Source organism: Neofelis nebulosa, chromosome 7, assembly GCF_028018385.1.
Source record: "Neofelis nebulosa isolate mNeoNeb1 chromosome 7, mNeoNeb1.pri, whole genome shotgun sequence".
Lineage (NCBI taxonomy): Eukaryota > Metazoa > Chordata > Mammalia > Carnivora > Felidae > Neofelis > Neofelis nebulosa.
Window position 1 is genome coordinate 109324704 of NC_080788.1, and position 25584 is coordinate 109350287.

Below are 25584 nucleotides of genomic sequence, written 5' to 3' on the forward strand. Positions count from 1 at the left end.
CAACATTAGTGACTGTTGAGCATTTACCACACCTGCGCTGAAAGAACAAAGCAGCAACAATTCCTGGAACTCAGAAAAAGAGAGTCCTGTGCAGAGAAACACCTTGAGAAGAGCAGTGACTTGGGTCAAGGAACACAGCCAGCCTGAGGCGACCTCATAGGGAGGAAGTCAGGGGAAATGTATCCTGATCTCACTTGCCTGCCTCCAACATCCTACTGGCCTGGCCCCCAGCTTGGCCAAGCCCCATCTGAGGCCAGAGTGGAAGGAAACCTATAGATGTTATCCGTAGAGTTCAGTGTCCTGGGGTAGAGAACTCCTCATTTGCATTTACCTGGATACATTTCTGACCGCATCTCCCTAAGAAAGTGGCTAAATCTCCTGCACTTACAGCCTTAGGGGAGAAAGCACTATCAATCTGGAAAGTGATGTGCAGGTCCTGCCTAGTCAAACACAAACACACCAGACCGTACAAAGCATCTTCCTGGCCCAGCAAGGCAGAGGCAGTTCCGCATACGTCAGCCTGGGAGGAGAAGCCTTACCAAGAAAGGGAGCCGTGGGCAGTAATGAGAACTGGCAGCCAAGTGTGAAATCCTGCCACTGGCCAGCGGCAACTGGAAACAACACCAAAAATAGCTCAGGCAGCATCCCAGCTTTAGGACAGGGATAGAAATGGTGCTTTTACCAAGAGACGTCCTTTCAAGCCATTTAGAGAACTCACGGAAATGGTACTGTTGCATTATTTTTATTCCAAACATCTATTCCCAAAGGAACCCTGAGCCGCAATGTCCTTCTGTATCTCTGGGAAAAAGTGGGTCTGTTCTGGTAGGGCTGAGAAAACTACCTGCAGGGACACAGGCAGGTGATAGTTTATAAGGACCAGAGTCCAGGACAAATCTGCATGTGAAGCATGAAGAGAAAACGCTGTCTCACTCTCAAAACTATTTTTGTTTCTTTTTGTGGAGAATAGAAGTAACTCTTTTTCTAATTTATCACCAGGTCTTCATAAAAGGAGATCATCATGTTCTCCAGTCTCAGAGTAATTGTACAAAACCCAGTATTGCTACCTAATAATTGAGTGCCCCCCCAAAATACATATATTTTCTTCAGTCTCTCTACCAGCCTCTCACAACTGCTCCCTTAAAATCATGAAAAATTCAATTAAATATTGATATCTGTGCTATTTTCATCGCAAAAGAAGTATCACAAGCCTCAAACGTGATCACCAACTCCAGAGTGTAAATTCTGAATCAATATAATTCAGGAGACTCATACTGAGTTTCATCTCTGTGCTAGACACAGAATACTAAGATGAGTTTTAAATGGCCTGGGCTTCAAGGAAATAGACAAATAAACAAAGGATTATAGTATAGTAGAATATGTAGAGTAAGTCTTTATATTTTATAAAAAGTTCATTACATAAGAGAGGAATTGATCAAATCTTAAGGAGGCAAAAAGTCTTTCTAAAGTAAATGGCATATGAATTTGGCTTTAAAAAATGAATAGGAGGGGCGCCTGGGTGGCGCAGTCGGTTAAGCGTCCGACTTCAGCCAGGTCACGATCTCGCGGTCCGTGAGTTCGAGCCCCGCGTCAGGCTCTGTGCTGACTGCTCAGAGCCTGGAGCCTGTTTCCGATTCTGTGTCTGCCTCTCTCTCTGCCCCTCCCCCGTTCATGCTCTGTCTCTCTCTATCCCAAAAATAAATAAAAAACATTGGGAAAAAAAAAATGAATAGGAGGGGCGCCTGGGTTGCTCAGTTGGTTAAGCATCCAATTCTTGACTTCACCATCATGAGATCAAGCCCCGCATTGTGCTTGCATGCTGGGCTTGGAGCTGGCTTAGGATTCTCTCTCTCTCTGCCCCTTTCTCATCTCCTGTGTGCACACATGCAATCTCTCTCTTTCAAAAAAAAAAAAAAAAAGTGCCCCTGTGTGGCTCAGTTAGTTAAGCGTTCAACTTCAGCTCAGGTCATGATCTCACAGTTTGTGAGTTCAAGCCCCATGTCGGGCTCTGTGCTGACAGCTCAGAGCCTGGAGCCTGCTTCGGATTCTGTGTCTCCCTCTCTCTTGGCCTCTACCCTACCCTGTTTGTGCTCTGTCTCTCTGTCTCTCAAAAAATAAATTAACATTTAAAAGAACGAAAAGGAGTTAAAAGGTGGCTAAGGGTGGAAGGGCATTCCAAACAAAAGGAAGAGGATGTGCAAAGAGGCCTGAATGAACAAGTTGCATCTGAGGGACTAGAAGCAAGTTGACATTGCCAAAGCATAATATGCTCAGGGGAGAAAAAGCTTGAGAGAAAGGCAGACACTGGGTGACAGCAGGCGGCCAGCAGAGTGTGATCAGCAGGGGTGAGTTTTAAGTAATCTAATAGCACGCGGTACTTTGAAAATGGTTTCTTTTCTGATTTTGTTATGTTTGATTAAATCAGAGTGTCTATCCCCTATAATCATCATCACACATCAGTCATCTCAGCTCCATTGTGACATTAATTCTTGAGTGGGAGGGCAAATGGCGTTAATTCCATTGTGCTGTGAGTTGAACATCACCTGTGTACCCCTAGGGAGTGTGTCACTCAAGAGAATGCAGTCTTTCCTGGAGTCAGAGCCAGGAAAGGAAGCACCTCTACAGGCTGCATAGAGACAACAGAGGGCCTAAAGCAGAGGCGCGAAATGGTCACATCTGCATTTAGCAAGACCCCCCCCCCCCACCTGACAGCTTCATGAGAAATTGGTTGTTTTGGATAGTAGAAGGCATAATACATTAGTTTCCTCAGGCTGCTGCAACCAATATCAGAACCTGGGTAGCTTTTTTAAAAAAATTTTTTTAAGTTTATTTACTTTTGAGAGAGACAGAGCGCTAGTTGGGGAGGGAAGAGAGTGAGGAAGACACAGAATCCAAAGCAGCCTCCTGACTCGACTGTGAGCTGTCAGCACAGAGCCCAACACAGGGCTCAAACCCACAAACTGTGAGATCATGACCTGAGCCAAAGTCAGATACTTACCTGACTGAACCACCCAGGCGCCCTAAGAAACTGGGTAGCTTTTAAAAAGCAGAAAATGATTTTCTCTAAGTTCTGGAGGCCAGAAGTCCAAAATCACGGTGCCAGCAAGGCTGCAGGCTCTCTGGAGGCTCTCTGGAAGGACCCTTCCTTGCCTCTTGCAGCCCCCGCTGGCTGTCAACAATCCTCCTCTTCCTTGGCTTGTGGCCATATCACTTCAATCTCTGCCTCTGTCTTTGCATCACCTTCTCCTCTCTCTTTTCGTCTTCTGTCTCTTATAAGGACACTTGTCTTTGCACTTGGGGTTCACCTGGGGAATCCAGAATGATCTCATCTCAAGATCCCTAACTTAATTATGTCTGCAAAGACTTTTTCCAAATGAGATAACATTCCCAGGTTCCAAGGATTTGGGCATAGACATATCTTTTCGGGAGTCATCATTCAATCCACTACAGAATTATATTTTTCAGCCTATGATCTGCAGAAAAGCTGCATTAGGGTCTCCTGGAACGCTGCACTCTGTCATTTGCACTCTGCTGGACTAGGGACGTGGGCCCAGTTAGGAGATGTCAGCAACCATGAGGATGACCTTGTGATAGGAGTGTGGGAACTAGAATTAGGAAGGTCAAAATTCAGCAGTGACTTGAAAGTGGAAGTGAGGAGGATGAAGGTGAACATAATGAATCCCAGGTCATCATAGTGTCCTTAAGAGACGGGAATCCAGGGAGAAAACAAAGAATCCCAGGAATCTCCAGACTTAGAAGAACTCGCAAGATCATTTTGCCTGGCCCTGATGTGTGACTCAGAATTTCCCTTTTTGCTACCCTCACCAAGTGATCATGTAGCTTCTTTTCAAACAATTCACTATGATAACCAATCTCATTGCTCACTAGCTTATAAACTGAATGAGGGAAGAGGTCATGTCTGTTAGGTTCACTGGTGTTTCTCTGGCACCTAATAGGGCGCCTGGTATTTTGAAGATGCTCAGTATATATTTTGAATGAATAATTGAATGGATGAGCCACTCCAGTGAAAGGAAGATGTGGAAAGTAATTAAGAATTAAAGTGGCCAAGACCTATCAAGAGCTGTTCCCGTGGTTCTCTACCATGGGAGGCAGCTGTCATGATAAATTCCTGTCTATGCAGTTATTTTATTCCATAGATTGAGTCGAGGTCTCCTCTGCATATTTCTTTCAACTGCTTTGAAGAGCACTGTTGCATGCCCTGAGTCTTCTTTTTCCCAGAGGAAGATATCTTCATTTTATTTAACTACATGGTCTATTTTAGAACTCCACCACAGTCCCAGTTGCTCTCCCATATTTACTCAAAAACTATTTATGCGTGTCCACTGAGTGCCCCACACCAAGGTTGTGCATTCAATACGGAACACAACAGTCATGCCCTCACCTTCCAGCTTATCAGCGTCTCTGTGGAATTATTAAAGAAAAAATCGCCAGAACTACGAGGAACAGTCACCCCTTCTTTTGTACTGGATATGTGCATTTTTACTCTGTGTCTAAAGAAGAGATTGTTCTTTTCTGACACTTGCTTTCTTGCAGTAACAGACACGGTGTTCCTCATTGTTTGTACAACCATGGGCCATGAACGCAGTGTGATTTTTTTTTTTTGGTACAAAAATGTCTTAGTCTCCTCAGGCTGGTGTGACAAAATACCATGGACCGGGTGACTGAAAAAAAAACAGAAACTTATATCTTGCAGTTCTGGAAGCTGTGAGGTGTGAAATCAGGGTGCGAGAATGGTTTGGTTCTGTAATGGACCATATCCTGATTTACACATGGTCATCTTTTTGCTATGTCCTCACATGACTGAGACAAAGATCGTCTCTCTCATGTCTCTTCTTCTAATGGCACTAATTCCACTCAAGGAGGCTCTACCCTCATGACCTGATTAACTCCCAAAGTTCCACCTCCACATATCATATTGGAGATTGGGACTTCAACAAATGAATTGGAGGGGGACCCAAACAATCATTCCATAGCACTGAGCATACATAGAATTTGGAGCGTACTTAACACAACCCCCTACAGCATTCCATCCCCCACATACTGATTACGTGGTTACACTTTGTTCCATGCTAGTGCAATGACCAGAAATGAACCCCAGCAATCCACAGAGCTGGGTATTTTTTCAGGCTTCTGTGAGAAACAGATGCTCTGCCAAGCCGAGGAAAGGAACCAGTTTCTTGGAGTCTCAGGCTACGTCTTGTGTCCAGTGAAGCACATCAGAATCATTTGCATGGGGGAGCCAAAGTTAATTATTTTCTTTCTTATTCTTCTATAATCTTACATGTTTTTTTTCTATTTTTGTAATGAAATAAACCTGAAGTCAAACAAACAAAAATATTTAACCAAACTAATGGGAATTTTCTTTCGTTGCCAATGTCTATTTAACTAATTTGTCCACTAATGGCAACTCCCAAGCTTCAGAAAGGATATTCTCCTTTAAGAGAATACAGATGTTTGACTTAAAACTTCATATTGGTAGTGGGGTGCCTGGGTGGCTCAGTCGGTTAAGCATCTGACTTCGGCTCAGGTCATGATCTCACAATCTGTGTGTTCGGGCCCCATGTTGGGCTCTGTGCTGACAGCTCAGAGCCTGGAGCCTGCTTCAGATTCTGTGTCTCCCTCTCTCTCTCTCTACCCCTCCCTCACTAACACTTTGTGTGTGTGTCTCCCTCTCTCAAAAATAAATAAACATTAAAAAAAAAATTTAAAAACTTTATATTGGTAAAAACAAACAAAACTTCACATTTGTGACTTTTCAATATTGATACTTCATTTTTTACTAATAAAATGTAAGAAAGCAAAATCTGCTTGTCTTACAGCTATTTGGATGTAAAACTTCTTCATTAAAATTAAATAATGTGTTCTGCAAATCTACTAGCAGGGAATGAAACACATTTACCATATTGTCATCTGAAAACAATGCCAGAAAATAGACAGTAGAAAGGGGTTGTAAGGAATGTTCACCTGCCTCTGTTGTTATCATTTCTGGGTCCACATTGATACATTTAAATGAAAATTTAAAGCCATATACCTCATTGTTTGGTATGACATGACATTTATTTGACTCTCGTTGTACTTGTACCTACAGAGTAGATGAAGTGATTAGATTCAGAATAGATTCTAATAGAATCTATTAGATTAGAATAGATTAGGATTTTTTTGCATTTATAAGCCATTCAGTTTGTCAATTATGGCCAATATATCTGTTGGAGTTATAGCCAACAGGCAATGGTTGGAAAGCAGGTAATGATCCCAAGAGAGATTTGGTAGAAGGTATGTGTGTGCATATTGGGTGTACACAGGTAAAACTGGTCAAAAGTTTTGGTTGCTTAATATTCCTGAGCCTTCAACTTTAAATGAAAACATTTAGTTAATCAAATCACTTGGCTTTATAACTGTTTCAATTCCCCCAAGCAACCATTGGATTATCTGTTCCCCAGTAACATGACCAATGCCAGGTACATTGTAAGTGCTAAATATTTGTACAGTGAATAAACTAAGTGAATGCATGAATAAAAAATTCTACACCTTGTGCTTTTCCTGATAGGAGTATGCAGGTCAAGAAATACCTGAGTCCTAATACCAATATTCACGATATAAACATTTGACCCACCCGGTAGAGAGCTATCCTTCACATTACAGTTGTAAAAAGAACCCGGGATGATTTATTAAATATTTAATGGCAACATTTATATCTTTATATATAAATATATTCATATATTTAAATTATTAGTATGTTTAGAATGTAATTTTATCTATAAATGTTTTCCAGACTAGACTGTGACCCTGATCAATTGGATAATTCAAGCATTTTTAACTGATATTAGTCATTGCAAGTGATTTGGAAACCTGGTGATCCTTTTTGATAGTACCAGTCACGTCCCACACATACAACTAGTCCAGGCCAAACAGATATCAACAAAGATATGTTTGTGCGTGCTTGTGTGTATGTGTGTGCACACATATGAGCATGTGTGTGTGAAAGCATTTGTGGATTTTTTTGTTTGCTGATCTTGCTAACACAGTATTAATCTCTGCCTGTCAGTTCTCTAGGATTTTTTTGCACATTCACTGTTCAACCAACCAATCATAGGAAATCAGCCTGACCATACAGAAGACTTAGTGTATTGATATAACATCCTTCTTAAAATCTTCTCAGTAACTACCAGCATGCTCAAGGATTGCCAGGGTATGATTAACTTTCTTAGATGAGTTCCCACCATTGTGCAATGCATTTTAAAAAACAGGAGCAAATAAATGATGTCACATAGACAAAAACTCTGCAGGTAAAAACTAGCATAAAGCAGATAAGCATTCTCTGGCTGGGATACAGAGCTCTAAAACCTCTTTTAAAAATTAAACCTTATTCTGAAAACACTATGTACCAGACATGAACTGCCCAAACTTGTTTCTGAACAGATCCATTTTGTGACCAAAGAGTTTAATGCACTAATTCATGTTCAGGCAGTTTAATCTATGGATCACTGAACTACTTCAGTGCTTAGCCCATTCATTGATCTGCAAGTCTATACCTTAAAATAAAGTCTGTTGTCCTTTTCCTTCCATTTAAAGGTGAGAGAAGACTATTTTTGCCAATGGCTACTAGGCATTCCTATTTAACTAAAAGCAAATCCCTTGCCTACCATACATATACACAGAAGTTACCAGAGGCTTTCCTAAATTGACTGGTTAGATCAATTGCTTGGGTGTCAGTGAGGTCCACATATTGGCTGGGTAACAGGAAAATGAAGTTGGGGTGTTATCTCTAGTGGAAGAAGCACAGGAATAGGAATGAACAAATTCACATTCTAATCTTGGCAGATCCTTCAGACAGCAGTGAGGCTTGGTCAAAGAAGGACTCTGCTCTAAGCACTCACTAAATCTTCACAACACATTGAGGTAGGTTTATATAGGTGCTACCAGTATCCTCTTTCACAGGTGAAAGGATTCCCAGTATCAGGTTGTAGGTCAGGGGCAGGGGAAGGATTCTCCCTTGAACAGGTTAGTTACTATACTGCGACTGCCATCACGTATATGAAAAGACATTGCAAAGTACATAGAATGATTATTCTGACATAGGAGAGAAGTTCAGGAACTATATTCACGTGCAAAAACTTGAATGGGGTAAAAGAAACAGATAAGTGACAGTGATGGCTGTCGACAATTGTGGGATGGTCACCACCTGATTTTGAGCAGTGGCATGTTAGCTAAATAGGGCAGCTAAGCTAAACATAGTTTTACCATTTAACTCAGCAATTTATCATGTAACTTAGCTAGGTATTTACCCAACTGATTTGAGAATTTATGTCCACACAAAAACCTGCATACGAATGTTTATAGCAGCTTTATGTACAACTACCAAGAACTGGAAGCAACCAACATGTCCTTCAATAGGTGAATGGATAAACAAACTGTGGCACATCCATATGAGGAAATATTATTCAGCGGTAAAAAGAAATGAGCTGTTAAGCCCCCAAAGGCACGGTGAATCTTAAATGCACGGTGCTAAGTAAAAAGAGCTAGTCTAAAAAGGCTAAATACCATATGATTCCATTTATATGACTTTCTGGGAAAGGCAAAAGTATAGAGACAGGAAAGATATCAGTGATTTCCAGGGGCTCAGAGAGAGAGGAGGAAGAATTAAACAGATTAAGCACAGGCAATTTCTTAGGGTGGTGAGACTATTCTGTATGTAATTGTGGGTACGTGACACTACACATGTGTCAAAACCCACAGAATTTCATTTACAGTACAAAGAGTCAACCTGAATGCATGCAAATTTAAAAACTATTTCAGAGGTCAAGGGATCCTAGAATGGAATGCAGAAAGTGACAGAACAATCAGACCATGTTAAAAATATTTGAAACAACTTCACTGAAGGAGGTAGAGGTAAAGGTGCTGATCTAAGTAATTTTGGAAATGGGTGGAGTCTGTAAGACCTAAGGCAAAAGAACATGTAAAAGAATGAAACTGGACCACTTTCTAGATACCATATACAAAAATAAACTCAGTGTGGATTAAAGACCTAAATGTGAGACCTGAAGCCATAAAACTCCTAAAAGAAAACATAGGCAGTAATTTCTTTGACATCATATGTAGAAACATTTTTCTAGATATGTCTCCCAGACAAAGGAAACAAAAGCAAAAATAAACTATTGGGAACACATCAAAATAAAAGGCTTCTGCACAGTCAAGGGAACCATCAACAAAACAAAAAGACAACCTAGTGAATGGGAGAAGATATTTGCAAATGACATATCCATTAAGGGGTTAATATCCAAAATATATAAAGAGCTTGACTCAACATCAAAAAGAGCAAATAATCCAGTTAAAAAATGGGCTGAGGACCTGAATACACATCTTTCCAAAGAAGACATACAGATGACAAACAGACACATGAAAAGAGGCTCAACATCACTAATTATCAGGAAAATGTAAATCAAACCCATAATGAGATGTCACCTCACACCTATCAGAATGGCTAGAATCAAAAACACAAGAAACAACAAATGTTGGCAAGGACGTAGAGAAAAAGGAACCCTCATGCACTGCTAGTGGGAATGCAAACTGGTGCAGTCACTATAGAAAATAGTATGGAGGTTCCTCAAAATATTAAAAATAATTTCACTACTGGGTGTTTACCCAAAGAAAATGAAAACACTAATCCTTAAGGTGCCTGAGTGGCTCAGTCGGTTGAGAGTCCAACTTTGGCTGAGGTCATGATCTCGCCATTTGTGAGTTTGAGACCCGTGTTGGGTTCTGTGCTTACAGCTTGGAGCCTGGAGCCTGCTTCAGTTTCTTTGTCTCCATCTCTGTCTCTCTCTGCCCCTCCCCCACTCTCTCTCTCTCTCAAAAATAAACAAACATTTTTTAAAAAGAAAATGAAAACACTAATCTAATGAGATAAATGCACCCCTATGTTTATTGCAGCATTATTTCCAATAGCCGAGATGTAGAAACAACCTAAGTGTCCATTAATAGACTAATGGATAAATGTGGGACACACACACACACACACACACACACACACACACACACACAGAGGAATATTATGCAGCCATAAAAAGGATGAGATCATGCTATTTGCAACAGCATGGGTGGACCTGGAGAGTATTATGATAAGTGACATAAGTCAGACTGAGAAAGAAAAATACTATGTGATTTCACTCATGTGGGATCTAAAAAAATAAATAAATAAACAAACAAAAAACAGAAAGAGACCCATAAATACAGAGAACAAACTGATGGCTGCCAGAGGGGGTGAGGGGATGGGGAAAATGGGTGAAGGGGAGTGGAAGATACAGGTTTCCAGTTATGAAGTAAGTCACAGGAATAAAAGGCACAGAATAAGGAACACAGTGAATCATATTGTAGTAGTGTTGCATGGCGACAGAGGGTAGCTATACTTATAGTGAACATAGCATAATGTATGAACTTGTTAAATCACTATGTTGTACACCTGCAATTAATATAACATTGTGTGTCAACTATACTCAAATAAAAAAGAGTAAAAGGAAAGGAAAGGAGGAAAGAAGGAGGGAAGGCAGGGAGGGAGAGAAGAAGAAATCTTGCCATTTGCAACATGAATGGACCTAGAGGGTACAATGGTGGGTAAAGTAAGTCACAGAAAGACAAATACCATACGATTTCACTCATATATGGAATTTTAAAAACAAAGCAAATGAGCAAAGAAAAAAAAAAGAGACAAAAAATGAGACTCTTAGATACAGAAAACAAACTGATGGATGCCAGAGGGGAGGTAGATGGGAGGAAGCATAAGATAGATAAAGGGGATCAAGAGTACACTTACCTTGGGGCGCCTGGGTGGCTTGTCAGCCAGCTGAGCATCTGACTTTGGCTCAGGTCTTGATCTCACGGTTCAGCCCACATCAGGCTCTCTGCTGTCAGCACAGAGCCTGCTTCAGATCCTCTGTCCCCCCTCTCTTTCTGCCCCTCCCCCACGGGTTCTCTTTCTCACTCTCTTTGTCTCTCTCTTTCTCAAAATAAATACACTTTTTTTAAAAGTACGCATACTTCAAAAAGTACTGAGTGATTTATAGAATTATTGAATTATATGTATACCCAAAATGAATGTAATACTGTATGTTAATTATACTTCATTAAAAAAGGAGGAAAAAAAACCTCTGAATGCAGAAGAAAATGTATATCAAACTGTAACTCTAGTTGAATAGAAAGTTGTTTCCCATGGAGTTTCAGGTTAACAATTTTGATAGTGCCATACACTGGAATTGAACAATTACATAAATGGATTAGAAAGAGCCAGATTTTGCACGGTTGGAGTCGGAGTTCAGAGATAAAAAAGTTAGGAGGCCAGAATGTTCCATGTGGTAATGGATTAGATTTGGACCTATCAGTATGAGCACATATTTAGCTTAACATAGATACATATGGTTACATATAAAGATATTTATAAGTTTTGGGGCGCCTGGGTGGCGCAGTCGGTTGAGCGTCCGACTTCGGCCAGGTCACGATCTCGCGGTCCGTGAGTTCGAGCCCCGCGTCAGGCTCTGGGCTGATGGCTCAGAGCCTGGAGCCTGCTTCCGATTCTGTGTCTCCCTCTCTCTCTGCCCCTCCCCTGTTCATGCTCTGTCTCTCTCTCTCTGTCCCAAAAAAAAAAAAAAAAAAAAAAAGTTGAAGAAAAAAAAAGATATTTATAAGTTTGTATATGTACAAGAGTTAGTATACACAAGTATATTTCCTCATTTTGTCAGCTGACAGAGCTGAGAACCCCAATGACACCCCAATACCAAGGAGCACTCTTAGAGCCCAGAATTTAGTTTCTTTTTTTAAAGCTTATTTATCTTGAGAGAGAGAGAGAGACAGAGAGAGCAAGTGCAATGAGTGCAAATGGGGGAGGGGCAGAGAGAAAGGGAAAGAGAGAATCCCAAGCAGGTTCCTGATGGGCTTAATCTCATGAACTGTAAGATCATGGCCTGAACTGAAATCAAGAGTCAGATGCTCAACAAACTGGGCCACCCAAGAGCCCCCAGATCTTAGTTTCTAATATCATTCTCCAATAAGAGGAACCAAGGCATCTCCAAGGAATTTCTCCTTGGAGAAATGGCTGATTCTAGGACTAGGTCAGGAAATACACAAGATGGTCCTGGAGCATCTTATAGTTCCAGAAACTAAGGAAATATTAAAACACACACACACACACACACACACACACACACACACACACACAATGAGAGGGGGATGTCAGAGGGATATAGAGCCAACACAAAGAGCTCCCAATAGCCAAACCTGGAACAAATTGAGGAGCAATAAAATAAATAATGTGGTATTGGACTATAACTCAAAGTTATAAACATAAACATCTATGCATCTATAAATAAATGGTTGAATATATAAATAAATGAGGGCACGGAGACCCATCTCCCTTGCAGAAGAACTCCAAATAACTTATGTAGGTACTCTACTCTCAAGGAGGTGAAGCATATCTCCCCACTTTTTTCTGTGTGGGCTTTGCATAGTGACTTCCTTACAAAGAGCACAGTATGGAAAGAGCATAATTTTACAGTGGAAAACAGGACACACTACTTCAGCCAAGTGATCAAGGTCAACATCAATAGTAATAGGCCATATTGATTGAATGGACCCTTGATACAATGTGATGAAAATGGCTCTTATCTTTGTGGTCTTCCTCCCAAAAACCCTCTCCCAGTCTAATCATGAGAAAAACATAAGATGAATCCCACTTCAGGCACATTCTACAAAATACTTGACCAGTACTCCTCAAACACAAATTAAGTTTGGAAAATGTCACAGCCAAGAGAAGCCTGAGGAAACACAACAACTAAATGTAACATGGTATCCTGGGTGAGATCCTAGGATAGAAAAATAACATTAGGTAGATACTAAGGACATTGAGTAAAGTATGAACTTTAGTTAACAAATTGATATCAGTTATTTAATTATAACAAATGTACTATACTAGTATCTTAACTGCAGGAGAAACTGAGCATGGCATATGTGTAACTCTCTGTGCTGTCTTTGTAATTTTTATTTAAGTATAAAACTGCTCAAAATATGAAGTACACTTTTTTTTTTAAATAGGGAAACGTTTTGTTTTACCTAGAAGATCGTATCACTGAAAGATACTGCTTCCCAAAAACTCCATAAATTATGTTTCAATGTGGGGGAAAAAGGTGTAATCAGACACAATCAGTATAAAAATAAATTTATCTCCTCGGATGCAATGATGATTTCAGTCATATATACTCTTTCTGATTTATACATATATTGTAAAATGTTTTTTTTAATCCAGAAGTATATTTTTAAAGCTTATTTATTTATTTTGAGAGAAAGAGAGAGCATGCGAGCCGGGTAGGGGCAGAGAAAGAGGGAGAGAGAATCCCAAGCAGGCTCCACGCTGTGAGAATGGGGCCCAATGCAGGATTCAATCTCACAATCCATGAGATCAGGACCTGAGCTGAAACCAAGAATCAGATGCTTAACTGACTGAGACACCCAGGTACCCCATCCAGAATATATTTAATTTATTGGCTAAATAAACAATAACCATTTCCAGAAAATTGCAAAAAGCAAAAATTATATCTAGCTGTATAATTAGCCCTCCTCAGGATTTCTGCCATTAAAATTTCAGTGCCTGGGTGGAGTATCTTTCCTAGTACATTAGAAGATTTATTTTACAATGAAACCTAACAGAGTTAGGGCATTACCAGTCCTCAGCCCCTCCAACACCCTGGTGAAATGCCTGGTCTGGTTAAAGGATGCAGTGCAAGTTGCGGAAAGGGGTATTTGAGCCTCGTGTTGTTCGTGGCCCTACAGTATAGTCACTGAAACATTTGGAGTCCTCATCTTTTCCCAACCCTACAAAGCAAGATTGGATGGATAAGCGGGAGTTGGAGCAGAAGGCATGTGCAGTCATCACTGCTTTACTTTACCTCTGCCTGGAGGCAGGTCTGAGAAGATGACTACAAAATAAGAGCCACAACTAACACATTCTGTATACCTATCCTGTGCTAGGCATGGTGCCAGCACTTTACAATTGGTCAGTCATCAGGAGAACCTGTGAGCAGTAGAATCTTATCCTTAAGGTTTTGAGGGGCCCCAATAAGTATCACCCCTCTCCACTACTTTAGTTCTCAACAAAAGGAGATACAAGACAAAGGAGTGACAGATAGATATAATATCACTCCTATTACTGATAAAGTCTCTCTTACCACGCTGGTGAGACAGTAAACTGGTAAAACCATTTCGGAATACTAAAGATGGATATATGCATACTTTATGCCCCAGTAATTCCACCTGGGGAAACTACAAATAGAAAAGAAACTACAAATAGAGAATACAAATGGAAAATACCCAATTGCCACGCAACAGTAGAACAGATAAATAAATTTTGATATATTCACAATGATGGATTAGTACACAACAATAAGAATGATTAAAACGTAACTACAGATACAAATACAAATGAGCGTGAATGATCTGATTCCATTTACTGAAGTACAGACGCAGGCAAAATGAATCTATGGTTTTAGAAGTCAGGATAGTTGTTGCCCTTGAGGTGGGTAGGGACTTGTAAACGGAAAATGGGTGCTAGCCCGTGTGTTTGGTTGTGAATTACAGAGCTATGCACCTAAGAAATGTGCATTTTTATCACGTCTGTTATCCTTTAAGAAATGTTTCTTAATTCTCTCTTGATCCTATCTCTCTATCCGGCTATCATGTCATTTCTCTCCTCTTTAAAGTGAATATTTTTGAAAGAATTGCTTTCATTTACTGTCTCCAATGTCTCCATTCTGCCTGAACTCACTCCAACAGGCTTTTGCTCTAGACTCTACTAGACTCCAGATAATTGCTCTTATGAAAATTAATGATAACTTGTACATGGTGAAATCCAGTTTTCAATTTGCCTCATTTTACTCATTGGCAACATTCCAAATAGATGATCGCTCTCTCCATACTCACCTGGTCCTATACTCAGTCACACTGTCTAGGTAAATCCATCAAGCCTCATAGCTTCAAATACTATGTATATCCTTATGACCCCAAAATTTATATCTCTAGCCCAAACCCATCCTTGGCACTTTGGACTTATACATCCCACTGCTCACTCGACATCTCCATTTGGATGTCTAATAGACGTCTCTAACAATATATCCCAAACTGAACTCCTGATATCCCTCAAATATATTCCTTCCACATTCTCTTCTTTTTCACTACGCTTCTCAGATGTATTCCTTCCTTTCAGTTACATAGACCCCAAACCTTGAAATGATCCCAGACTCCTCTCTTTTTCTTAGGCAATACACCTCATCTATCAACCAGAACTGTTGGTTCTGCTTTCAAAATATAGCTAGAATTTGCCCACTCCTCACCACCTTTATTGCTGACAGCCTGGTTCAAGCCACCATAATCTCTCAACTTGTTCTCTCTCAGCAGTCTCCTAAATGATTCCTCCCTGATCCTCACTCCCCTGCTCCTCTTATCTGCTCTTACCATTCTACAGTTTATTTCCTTCAAAGGGTTATCCTGATAAATAATAATTCAATCATGCCCTTTGTCTGCTGAAAAACCCCCTAATGGTTTCCATCTCACTCAGAATCAAAGGCAAACTCCAAACTATGACCTTTAAAACTCTATTTGGTCTGACCTCACATCATCTCTCAAATGTCATCTTGGACAACCTCCCCTCGTGTACTCTGCTTCAACCACAATGGACTTTTTGTGGTTCCCTGTACACTCCAGGTATCTCCTAAGTCTGGGAATTTTCTGTTTCCTCTCTCTATAACACTTCCCCCCAATATACACAAGATTTACACCCTCATTTCCTTCAGCTTTTCCTCAAATGTCATCTTTTTTTTATTATTTATTATTAATTTTTTAATGTTTTATTTATTTTTGAGATAGAGACAGACAGACAGGGGAGGGTCGGAGACACAGAATCCAAAACATGCTCCAAGTTCCGAACTGTCAGCACAGACCCTAACGTGGGACTCACAAACCACAAGATCACAACCTGAGCCAAAGTCAGACGCTTAACTGACTGAGCCACCCAGGTGCTCCTCAAATGTAATCTTTTTAAACGAAGACTTCTATGGCTACTCTATGTAAAATTTCATACATACCTCTCTGTGCTATTTTTTTCTTCTTGGCATTTATCACTCTCATATGTATGTGTTTGCTCATTTGATTGATTGATTGATTGATTGATTATCTTTCTCCCTCACTAAATTGCAAACTCTGTGAAGGCAGGGATTTTTATCCATTGTGCCACCTTGTGTTCCAAGCCCAAGGTACAATTACAATGCATTCAAGGACGTCTGGGTGGCTCAGTTGGTTGAGCATCCAACTCTTGATTTCAGCTCAGGTCATGATCCCAGGGTGGTGAGATCGAGCCCCGCATCAGGCTCCATGCTGAGCATGGAGCCTGCTTAAGATTCTCTGGCATGCCTGAGTGGCTCAGTCTGTTAAGCATTTGACTCTTGGTTTTGGCTCAGTTTGTGATCTCATGGTCTCAGTTTGTCAGATCGAGCCCCCCATCAGGCTCCGTGCTGACAGCACAGAGCCTGCTTGAAATTCCCTCTCCTTCTCTCTCTGCCCCTCCCCCATGCATTCTCTCTTTCTCTCTTTCAAAATAAATAAATAAACTTAAAAAATGCATTTAGTTCAATATCTATCTCCACTGACATTTCAACTGCACCATAAACTAAATCACTCTTCTGGTATAGCATTCCCTGAGAGATTTTGTTTTCCCTTATAGCAGAGAGTTGTTTATTTTTATGATTCAATCAAATTTACCACTAGTTTCTCCATAACTGTTTTTTACCTCTTTCAGGATCCTGAGGAATTTGTTCCTGGGTAGTGAGCATGGGAAGCTGAGCCAAAGTGCAATTCGTCATCTGATCCCACAGCCACACATGCCTGCTTGCTCACGGGAGCTGTCTGCTTGTCCACTGGAAGGCTCCATCAGCCCAGAGCCTGACGCGGGGCTCGAACTCACGGACCGCGAGATCGTGACCTGGCTGAAGTCGGACGCTTAACCGACTGCGCCACCCAGGCGCCCCTGGAACAATTTTTAATGTAGGATTTGCTGCCCAAATAGAATCACATTCAGAAAGGAGATTAAGGTTTCTTGGCTGAGAAAAGGAGAAATTACCAAAGCTATCATTTCACTGAGTGTAAATAAAACTTGCTCCAATATGCCTAAATTAAGAAGACAATTTTATTTCACTAATATTTTCCTGCATTAAAAATAAACACAAGGTAGGGGCACCTGGGTGGCTCAGTGGGTTAAGTGTCCAACTTCGGGTCAGGTCATGATTTTAGGGTTCATGGGCTCAAGCCCTTCATCAGGCTGTGCACTGACAGCTCAGAGCCTGGAACCTGCTTCGCATTGTGTCTCCCTCTCCCTCTCTCTCTCTCTCTCTGCCCCTCCCCCATTTGTGCACTCGCTCTCTCTCTTTCTCTCTCTCTCAACAATAAATAAATAAAAATTTTAAAAATCATTTAAAAAGAAAAAATAAACACAAGGCTATAGGTCAATTTTCCAAATGAAAAATAATTTTTTCATTAGGAAAATGAAATTATTAATTGAACAGATCTTAATCTTGTTTTGTTAATTAGTCTGCCCTATAATACTCCAAGCAGAATTTGTAGAGGGTGGGAGGAAAATGCTGATCGCTGAAGGCTTAATAAGCTTACTGACATTATAGAATGGTCTTTCCTCCCAGAAGAGAGACACCCAATCTACCATCAGAGGGTCAGAAGCCCTGATTTGTTTTCTATCGTTACCCTGTATGACCACAGTCACATAAAAAAAAAAGTCTACATTTTGTAGACTAGTGTTTCTTTTTTCTTTTTCCCTTATAGACTACAATTTCTCTCAACTAAATTTACTCACCTAAACAAGGCTTGATTCTGTGCCCTTATTCTGACTCCTTACTTTAATGTCCTGCAAACTTCTGTTAAACAGCACTCATTTTCCCACATGGAACCGACACTATTGTTTTCTCTGATTACAAAAACAGAGATTTTTGTAATCTCTGACTGATTTTACTTGGAATAAAATCAGTCCATGAAGAAAAGTATAACAAAGGAAATGAAAATCGCCATAACTTCCATCGTCTGAAAATTACATGGTTAAGATGTTTTGTACATTCTTCTGTATATATTTTGCAAATACACATCTCTGTTTTACAAAAATTAATCCTACCATACACACCAAACAATATCATTTAGCTAACAAGAGGGGAAGAAATTACATTTTTTGTCGTTGTTGTTTGGTTGTATATTAAAGAGAACTAACCATTCAGAGAGGAACCAAGTCAGATAAGGAAGGAAACAAGACAGGCAGCAATGGAAGTCAAAACCCAGGCTAACTGATGACTGCCTAGATGGGTGGGGAACTATTTTACTGACTGTCCTCAGTCAGGGAGACCTCTCTGATAAAGCAGATTTGAGTAGCAGCCAGGGAGCTCTGTAAGGATCTAGAGAAACAAGGTGCTGAAGTCAGCATGAGCTCTGTGCACTGGCTGAACAGATAGGTGGAAGTTCCCAGGATCATGGCATAGCATGATCACGGGGAACATGATCTTGCAGAGGCAGGTATTTCCTTCTTCCAACTTTCTTTGAATCCTTCTGATCCTCTCAAGAAACTGTCTGCTTTGGTAATGCACTTTGAATTCCCCAAGACTGTGTATTTGAATTCTTTTCTTATATTTGAATTTTTTTTTCCTGAAATTCTTTCTAGTGAGATTTAAGCAAGATTGGTGGGAGTTGCTTTGTACTCTTGACATTCTCTGGAAGGAGAAAATAAATGCGAACATGGCTGCTCTAAGTACAGGTCTAGACTGATTACTAGCAAGTGAAGTGGTACAAAGCTATAGCCATCTAAGTGTAAATATTTTTGCTTATTTGTTAGTGGCTCCTAATTCTGTCCTTACTTTCAAGGGGGAGAAAGCCCCACTTGCACTAAAATTTAAATCATTAAAGAACTGTTGGGGTGCCTGGGTGGCTCAGTCCATGGAGTGTCCAACTTCGGCTCAGGTCATGATCTTGAGGCCTGTGAGTTCGATCCCGGCGTCGGGCTCTGTGCTGACAGCTCATAGCCTGGAGCCTGCTTCAGATTCTGTGTATCCCTCTCTCTCTGTCCCTCCCCCGCTCATGCTCTGTCTCTCCTCTGTCAAAAATAAAATTTAAAAAAAACTGTTAATATATCTTAATAATCAGGGGAGAAATTAATTAGCCACTAATTCAAATTATCAGTAGAATTTTTGAAATAAAACACGTAAGTTGATGAAAATTCTTCTCCCCCTGCCCCGCAAAAAAAGCCCTAGGCCGGAAATCAGAAGGTTCTAGTCTCAGCTCTGTCAACTACCCCATTGTCTATCAACCTTGAAGAGCTCACTTAGTTTCTCAGGGCTCAGTTTTTTTCACCCTGAAATGAGAGGAATAGATCAGATAAATTCCCTTTAGGATAAAAATGCCATGCTTTCTATGACAACAACAACAAATATTACCAAAGTGAAAAATTGGCCCAAAAGAAACAAGATTTCGGGATAAAAATCTTTCTGAATGACAAGGCAACTAAATTATAGAAAAAAGAACAAAAGATACACTTCCTCAAAAAGAATAATTGTTGGGAATTGCTAAATGACATCTGGACACTAAAAGCTATGGAAGGATTCAAACAGGGGGAAAGAAACTATAAGAAGCAAACACAGTTATGACATAGCCCAGTCCCTCACAACTTATGGGACCATTGAAGAAACAAATTTCCAAAATATTAAATGACCTGTCTGTTCCATTCCTGTAACACGTACATGGTCTGGATCATTCTGACATGGATCAAACATCGGGTTACTCCTCAACTGGTATTGATGCATAGCTGTTAGAAAAGAGTTGTGAAAGCTCTGTTTCTGAGTGGGTAGAGAGGAAACAACAGCCAAGCTATGGAACCTTTCGAAGGTATTTTTAAAGCCACACTTACATCATTTCATACTAATGTGCATGTCACGTCTGCTTCTATGTTGTGTGGTCTGAAAACAATTGCCAAATTAAAATATGGTGGCTGTCCCCATTATGTTTGTCCTGGCAAATTTTACTCTTTTCTACTCCTTTAGGTAGAACATGTCATTGACCCAATACTCTGAAGCAGATATACTCAACTGAGAGGGAAAAAAAAGAAAGCCACAAATAAGGCAAAACAGGGCACAAGGAACTTTGGCCACCTTGTGAGAGACTAGCATAATGCTGGCCAGTCTGTCCAGATGTCTGGGAATGGATTAAATGGTTCTTTGAGGTTCCTTTTAGGATCAGGATGCCATAGAAATCTTCAGTAACTGACACAGTTAAAGGGAGAAAAAGTTGTGTCTACTTATCTATTTTTAAATACTATACAACTTTGTACATAGGTGAATGTTTGTATGTTTCACACTGGAATCCTTTTAACTATTTTCAAAGATATCATTTACTACAACTGAGTAATATAATGAATTGACATGGGAGGAGGTGAAATGTCGTAACTTACAGGAAGTAATTTATCTTCCTGGTGGGTTATCAGGACTTGGTGATGACTAGACTTGTTACTCAAATTATTTCCTAGCAACTACTTCAAAGGAAAGGATGTTGAATTTGAAACCATCCAGCATTTGAAAGTCTGTGTGGGTTTCAACTCAACTTCTCAAGGACTATATTTTCCAATGGGTCAGAAATTAATGTATATGTAGAATTTCAGGTATTATCTACCACAGTGGCTACTCTGAGCCTAAGCATGTCACAGCATGATCGACCAGACTATTTGTTTAAGGAAAATCAAGTGGAAGGGGGTAGAAAAAAGCAAATCTCTCTGTTGCATAGAAGAGGAAATTTGTGCAGAGGACGTTTCAATAGACCTATCAAGTTTACCAAAAAAAGGGGGGGTGGGGAGAGGAGAATTATAAATGCAGAGTCCGACAGATACCTACAGCTCAAGGGAGCAGATACTAGTGATTTTTGAGCTGGATTCAAAAATTCCAAGAAGCAAAAGTAAAGCAAGTTTACCAAGTAGCATCCTTTCCACATCCAAAGCTAAACCTACAAATACATATGAATAATATCATGCAGGTTATGAAGCTCCCACACAGAAACAACACAAATTTTAAATACCGGAATTGTTGGAGCAGTTACAGATGTGTTTGTCTTTGAGTCCCTAATATCTCTGAAACACAAACCTGAGCCATGAAAAGTACAATTAAGCACATATGTTCGTTTTCTTGAACCCTCCCACTTCTAGAATCAGCCAATTTTAAACTCTGAAGTGAGTGAAGAGACTGTATACCATTTAGACACTAAAAACGTCCTTCTACACTGTAGTGTAGCATTAAACAATATGCAATATTTAAAAAAATGTAAAAATAAAACCAAAAAGCAAACAGGATTATGGAATTCCCTGACATTGCATTGAAGTATTCAGCAGCAGCATCCACGTGAACACTGGAACAGCTTAAATGTGTGCACTATATTTAATTTTCCTATTTTCCAGAAGAAGAAAGAAGTGCATTTTTTTACAGTAAATAAGTTGGCATTGCACATACTAAGCAAACAGGATGCCTGAACCATACACATAAAAGAGTGCAGAAATGACAAGGCAAGCAAATTATACATACAGTGCTTAGGCTTTCAGAAAGAACAGAATGCTCAGGAAGTACTAAATTATGTACTATGAAAAAATGATGAGCTAGGGTGTAGTTGATGAAGGTGAGGCTAGAAGCTTTTTTTCACTTAAAATACTTCAGGCTCCTTCGTGTGCACAGTGCATCAATCCTTAATGGACAACAAGCCACGAATATGAACGGAGTAAAAGCCCTCTCTAAATGGAAATTAGAAACCAGAATCTTTGTTAGAGGAGGTTTGCCTCCACCCACTCTGCAGAGGTGGCTGGCACACACTCAGCTAGATGCAAGATAACATGATAGAGAAATGTGAAGAGGGTCCTCAGTGGTCTGTGCTGCCCTCACTCTGCCCAGGTCCTCTCATCGCTCTTCAGTAACGGGACTGACGTGAGCAGGTGGTTAACCGAAAGCAGTCTGGTTTGGTAGCCCCTGTTCTCCAAGGTCATGTGATTGGACATGCTTATATACTCCTGGGGTGGGATGGCATAGGTAACTAATCCTGCTGAGTCATGCTAAACTTGTTGGGCATGTAGCTTTAGTGCCTTAATTAAAGTGCCCTTAGGAGCATTTGGAAGCAATGACCCATCCCCCTCTTTGCTTGATGTGTGTCAACGACACAGGACAGAGCCCACACAGGATATGATTAATATGAGTCAGTCTTGGGAAGACTTTCTTCTTTTTTTTTTTTTCCAGTTACAATAAGAGAAACCTGACCACTTCTTATAGATTTGACAGTGGAAAAGGCATTTTCCTAATTTTTCTGTCCATGCAAAAGATCATACTGGGAAGAACAAAGGGCAGGGTTATTTGTGGACATATTCCCTCATTCCAACTCTGAGGTGTAGGAAAGTAGCAGAAATTTCTGTCTTTAATAAGATTCTTCTGATGCCAGAGTATAATAGAGTTCCAATCATTAAAAAGATTGGGGCACCTGGGTGGCTCAGTCAGTTGAGCCTCCAACTTCAGCTGAGGTCATGATCTCGCAGTTCACAAGTTCAAGCCCCAGTTCACAAGTTCAAGCCCCGGTTCACGAGTTCAAGCCCCAGTTCAAGTTTTCAAGCCCCACGTCGGGCTGTCTGCTGAGAGCTTAGAGCCTGGAGCCTGCTTCTGATTCTGTGTCTCCCTCTCTCTCTGCCCCTCCCCTGTTTGTGCTCTATCCCTCTCTGTCTCTTAAAAAATAAAATAAAACGTTAAAAAAAAAAAAAAAGACCTTACACTTGTACAGACTTTTACAGCTTGCCAAACACTTTCACATAAATAATTTCATTTGTGCCTCATAGCTTCCATGCAATGTTAGGACTGTTTTCTTTATAAAAATTGATTTTTTAAAAACTTTGAATTCACTGTAATATTATACAAGTGATGTTCATGACACAAGTGATTTTCATTGTCCCCTATAAGGGTATAGAGGAAGTTTTGTAATAGAGGCCATCCTCTGGTCCCCACAAATACATACTCTACCCTACCCCCCAGATCTATGGAAGAATGATGCTTAAGAGAAAGTGGTTGTTCACACCTTAATTTTTCTAAAATGGGAAGCAAGCATGATAATACGGAGAAAGGAGAAGCTAACTCCTTCCTCTTATTTTCTTTGGGTCTGTGATGCAAAGCAATGATGAAAAATGTTTATCTCCAGACAATCACCACAAGAAAAAACATGATTAAAAGTATCAGAGACAAGAGTTAAGGAAAGCTATTTTTTTAAAGACAGTGTTTAACAAATGATATGCACATATGTGTAAGTTGGTGAATTAAGTGAAGTAGAATGGTATTTCTTAATATTTTTCCTTTGTTTCAGTGTTTTTTAAAGATTTCTCTGTATCTACCTTGATAACCAAAGTTCCCGTCAGGTTTTGGGCAGTTTGCCCCCTTTTTCATTCATTCAGTGATATATCATTTGCATGGTGTAAATGCCACTGTCCCTTTTGGAGATCATCACAAAAGGTGTGTGTGTGTGTGTGTGTGTGTGTGTGTGTGTGTGTGTGTAAGGAGAATTGACAATTATTTGATCCTATTTGTTCTCGTGGCATTCTTTCTTTCTCCTTGTCTGTCTCTCTGCCTATACCCTGACTGTGTTTCTGTCTCCAGACCTGCCATTTCACCCTTTCTTACTTTCTCCCACTTCACCCATTCTCCCCCATCTTACTCTTGTTAACTGATGTCCTTTATACATCAAGAACAGTATCAGTTCATAAATACTTCCCTTCCTTGGCCCCTTCATACTCTTATTCTGTCCTTTCCAGCCTGCTCCAATATCTTGTTACAAATGCTTGAAGATTCAACTTAAAAATCAGTTGCTGATGGCTCATCCTATGTATGCAATAATGAAAAATCGGAGCTGAGCCAAATGTCTCTCTGTGGGTGATTCATTAAATAAATATAGTGAATGTATAAAGTGGAATATCATTCAGCTATGAATAATACAATCTTCCATGGTGTGGAAGATTGTTCATGATGCATTTTGCATGGAAAAAGTGGGTTACAGTGCAGTATGTGTAATAGAAAGATACTTCTAAATATGCATATCTGTGTCTTAGTCTGCTCAAGCTGCTGTAACACAATATTGGACTGGGGGCTTGTAAACAACATTTGTTTCTCACAGTTGGGAAGTTTGGGAAGTCCAAGATCAAGGTGCTGGCAGATTCAGTGTCTGGTAAGCTGCTTCCTGGTTCATAGATGGCTATCTTCTCACTGTATCCTCACACTGAGAAAAGGACAAGGGAGCAATCTGGGGTCCCTTTTATAAGGGCACTGATCCCATCATGAGGGCTCCACCCTCGTGACCTAATCACCTCCCAAGGGCCCACCTCCAACTACCAACCCATTGGGGATTAGATTTCAATACGACTTACAGAAGACACAAACATTTAGTCTACAGCAATTTGTGTGGCAAGAGTTTATTCCAAATAGCCAGAAGAGGTTACCTCTACACAATGGAATTCACTTTTAGTTTTAGTTACTGTTACTGTTACTATTTAAGTTTTCTTACTGGTTTTTTACAAAATTAAACTGCTTCTGAAATACAATTTCATCACCACTTACTCAAAGTAAGTTATCAAAGAGTCACTTTCCCTAGTTTCTCACTGCTTCTTCCTTTTTTTTTGATATAGGAATCAGGGGAAATGTTTCTCATGGTTTCTCAACTACCAGAATTCAGAGAACAAACTGAAGCTGTCACTGGCCTCTTGCCTTCCCTCCCAACCACAAATTCAACAGTATGTAATATGTGTATAGCCCCTAGAGCCCAGGATGGCCTCTCTAACTGGTGACAGAAGCAAAGCCTATGATAGTCTGAGAGACAGACCTGACTCTTCCTCAAGGTCAAAGTCAATATCCACACTTTGTATGCCCTGTTGATGACATCTATTTCATTCAGCCACAGCTCAGAGTTGGTAATATGGACCCTTGCTGAGGTTACTTCTGCAAATCATTTCCAGGGAGATTGGTTGTGTTTCCAAAATAAGGAGATTTGGGGGAATGTTTAACCCATTTGAACAAACCTGCCATCTTCAATTTGTTTAGCAATATCCTTTTTGTACACAGTTGTATATGCAAGTACAATGATTTCTAATTATTCTTATTCTTATCTACTTAACAATTGGGGCAACTTTTTCCTGTTCATTTATTTGTATCATGACAATCTTGAGGACAACAATACGAGATGTGCTAATGAATATACAGCGAGCGATTCAGATTTCTTACCAATTCAGGTTGGGCACTCTCCATGTCAAATGAGTTTAACTTTACTATAAAAATGTATCCACAAGTAAATGTCACCTAAAAATAATGTGTAGGGTTTATGCCTTCATTTCTTCATTCAGTGAGAAAACATTATTGAGTGCCTATTCTTTGCCAGAAGTTGAGTTGATCCTGGGAAAATGGACAGAAATAAGATAATCTTTCTGCACTTAAGGATCTC

The 25584-nt window shown here is 40.1% G+C and overlaps 1 long non-coding RNA gene across 1 annotated transcript in view; it reads right to left on the reverse strand.

Annotated features, from left to right (window-relative positions):
• LOC131517314 (uncharacterized) overlaps positions 1-16964 on the reverse strand; it is a 71493-nt gene extending 54529 nt beyond the window's left edge. Inside the window, exon 1 of the long non-coding RNA XR_009264518.1 lies at positions 16841-16964. This is a non-coding gene — a long non-coding RNA (uncharacterized LOC131517314). The remainder of the gene's footprint in view (positions 1-16840) is intronic.
• Positions 16965-25584: the final 8620 nt, after the last annotated feature.